The 3,543-nt window shown below is 38.6% G+C and overlaps 1 long non-coding RNA gene across 2 annotated transcripts; it reads right to left on the bottom strand.

Annotated features, from left to right (window-relative positions):
• Positions 1-1,393: 1,393 nt before the first annotated feature.
• On the bottom strand, positions 1,394-3,539 carry LOC128351571 (uncharacterized). 2 transcript variants are annotated; one of them, XR_008319874.1, is made up of 3 exons: positions 3,281-3,539; positions 2,550-2,778; positions 1,394-1,493 (listed from the first exon to the last, which is right to left on the bottom strand). It is a non-coding gene; the product is annotated as an uncharacterized LOC128351571 (long non-coding RNA). The 2 variants fall into 2 exon arrangements; XR_008319873.1 differs by lacking the exon at positions 1,394-1,493 and having other exon boundaries at positions 2,179-2,778.
• Between the last annotated feature and the right edge of the window lie 4 nt (positions 3,540-3,543).

The raw sequence follows: 3,543 nt of genomic DNA, 5'->3' as shown, positions 1-3,543 counted from the left end.
AGGTCACATTGAAGGATCATGGGTAACTACCTTCCTATGTCTTTCAATTAAAAGTTACAATAAAATTTTATATGTTATAAAGTTAACTGAGGCTGTAAGAAATATTCCAATATAACCCCACTTTCCCACATCTCCAAAGGTCTTTTAAAAATCTTGGTAAGCTTATATTTCTCAGTGACAGCTCAGGGAAAAAAGATGACGTGAATACTTTATATAAAGTCATTTAAAAGTTAGAGATACTATATAAATTAAGAAGGTTGGGGTTTATATTGTGTGCTTTTGTATCTTATTCTTTCCAACTAAAAAAATAAATAAAATCCAAAAATGGTAATGTAAATGCCTTCAGCAAGCAGCTTACAGGATCCTGCATTAAGGAACTGGTGCTAGCAGAGTATTTGTACTGGTACAAATCCCCGCTGGTACTATATCAGGCAGCAGTGATATAGGACGATGCTGAAAGGTATCATCTCATACTACACAGGAGAAGGCAATGGTAAACACCTCCTGTATTCTACCAAAGAAAACCACAGGGCTCTGTGGGTGCCAAGAGTCAAAATTGACTTGATGGCACACTTTAGCTTTAGAGCAACTCAGCCAGGACATAGCAGCTGCCTTTGGCAAACATTTTCAGCCCATATCTCAACCCTGCACAGCTATGCTGAACAACTAAAGTGATTACATCATTATGTCAGGGTTAGGAAAGGTCAGAATCTCTTTTAAACCTTTTTCACTCTTAGAAGCCACAGAGATCTGCACAATCTTGCATCAGAGACTGGAGAAGTTAGGCAATATCAACTGGCTCAGCACTGAATTCTGCTGTATCTTCACTGGCATAACTTGCATAACTGTAGCTTAGGCAAATAAAACCGTGTCAAGGTGCTACCTATATACATGGTTATTGTCCATGTGAAAAACTTGAGAAACTAAGGATTAGTCTACACACTAGCATGCTACAAGTCAATTTTTTGTAATTAAAAGACATGTACTTGACTATATATTAATCTAGGAAGAAAAAGTCACATCCACCCATTTGCAGAAAAAGTGTATCTGTGGATAGTTTGGCCAAGGGAAACAGAGGACCCAGACAATTATTTTCATACATTGTTGTAAACTGCCCATATGTTGCTGTAAACTGCCCTGAGGCAGAAGTGTGGGGTAGTCTACACATTGGAAAAATAAAATAAAATAAAATTTAAAAAGCTAGATAATCAGTTGTGATGTTTACCATCTCTATATTACATCCATAGTGATCAGCAAATATTCACTGGGTGAAAAGATAAAGCCATGAAATTACTCACGAAGACTTGCTAAAAACAAACAATAGATTTGCCCAATTGTACAAAAAAAAATTAAAAACATATCTTCATTCATTCCATGTAAAACTTAGACTTACCTGGGTACTCAATCCCCTTCTGTGTTGTAGGAAATAATAAAAGACACCAAGGAAGTGTGGGGCCATGTATGGCGTTAAACACATCTGAGCCCATTCATTTCTGTGTAAAGATTGAACAAGAATATTTGCCCCTCATCAAAGCAATTTGAATTGTATAGACCAAAGTGCTAGTGGGGCCTAAGCAGAAGAGGATCATAATATTTTTAGGGTTTTTAAAGTGATATTTAAAGGCTAGTAAAATCAGCCTCAGCTCACCATCCCTTGCCATTTAACTAGCTGGGTAGTCAAGCTTTAAAGTAGTTCAAAATGTTACCCAGTTTTTATGTCTGTGTGCTTCTCCCATGCCTAATATATTACTTCATGCTAGTCACAAAACCATTTTATTATGCATGTACAGGTCATGCTTCTGGCTTCTTCAAGATAGGGCTGAGAGAGATTCCTGCCTGCAACCTTGGAGAAGCCGCTGCCAGTCTGTGAAGACAATACTGAGCTAGATAGACCAATGGTCTGACTCAGTATATGGCAGTTTCCTATGTTCCTAGGTCACACATCCATTATATCATGTGGCCTTGGTAATGTTTTTCTTTTAGCTCTTGCACTGTGATTAGGTATGATCCTCTGTGACTGTATAAATAATTTAAATGTGTAAATAAAGAAGTGAGATGGGAAGAGGGACTGAAAAATGAAGAAGAGATTCATCTTTAAGCTTTTTCAGCTTCGTTAGTTTTTAGGCAGAAAGTGATTGTGCCCCTTATACAAGCATGGATTATTTAGAAAAGGTAAGAAATATTTAAATAAGTATTTTTATTTTCTTTTTACTGTATCATGTATGGGCAGAAAAACCCATGTCATATCATATATGGGCAGCAAAATCTTTCCAATAGTAGCAACTCTACCATTACTGCATTGATTTATAAATGTGTATATCCCACTTCATCCAACTTGTTCATGACACTCAAAGTCACACTATCGTATTGACAGAGAAATCATACTATTTGACCTGCACAGAATATACAATAGTGTAATATCTTGAGAATCAATATCTCATTATGCAATCGTTATGCGAGTACAATAATAATCTCTATAATATTTTATTCTGAAAGATACGAGGGGGTATCCAAAAGTTTTAATTATCACCATGAAATAAAAAACATACAATAGTCACTTGCAGTGGTCAAAGTTAGTTCTTCTCCACGTAGTCTCCCTGCAGAGTCACACATTTTTGCCAGCGTTTCTTCACCTGTTTCAAGCCCTTTTTGTAGAAGTCATTTATGTATTCACCTGTTTCAAGCCCTCTTTGTAGAAGCATGTTGGTTCAGTGAAGGAGGAAGCTTCACCTGCTGAATTTTTGCTTTTTACACAGCTTTTAAAAGCACGAGAACCTACTGAGAGGAAAACAGCAAACCTTTATAACAGCCATTGCTTTGAGCAGCAGGTTGACTTGGAAATGAGTCCTACTTACAGAGACACTCTTATCCCTGGATTTCATAAGAAACATAAGAACAGCCCTGCTGGATCAGGCCCAAGGCCCATCTAGTCTAGGGCCTCCACACCTCCTGGGGGCCCCCAAATCCTTGGTCTGTCCTGAGTGGTGTGGTTTGTGCCCACAAGAACCTACATGTTAAAAAAAATGATGCTAAACTTGCAGCACAGGTGGGGTAGGGGCCTCCAAAGGGCTTTAGGTCCAGGCTCCAAAAGTACCTAGGCCCACCTCTGCCTTAGTTCAATGGTCCCTATTTCTAAATAAGCGTGCACAGGATTACAATTACACTTACTTAGGAATACTTATTTAGGAACCATTTCCACTATCAAGTACTACAATAATACTTAGCATTACAATACCAAGTAATATAAATGGCAAGTATTACTGGACACACATTTACTTACTTGTGTGCAGCAGCAGCAGCTGCAATCCTCTATGTTCACTACGAGGGAGTCAAGTCCTATTAGGTTTACATCTCTGTAAGCACTTTTGGGACTGGGTTGTGTCAGTCAGTGTATAATACTTGTGTGGGTTAGTGCCTTATTCTCAGACTCCCCCAAGTCACAGAAAAGAAGTGCCAAGAAACAAAGAGCCAAGGCCTCTATTACCGCAGCTCTCCCTCTCAAGCGGAACCTTTGTAGCGGGGCTCGGTGGCAGGGGGGAAGGA

Source organism: Hemicordylus capensis, chromosome 3, assembly GCF_027244095.1.
Source record: "Hemicordylus capensis ecotype Gifberg chromosome 3, rHemCap1.1.pri, whole genome shotgun sequence".
NCBI lineage: Eukaryota > Metazoa > Chordata > Lepidosauria > Squamata > Cordylidae > Hemicordylus > Hemicordylus capensis.
This window is presented reverse-complemented; position numbering and strand designations above follow the sequence as displayed.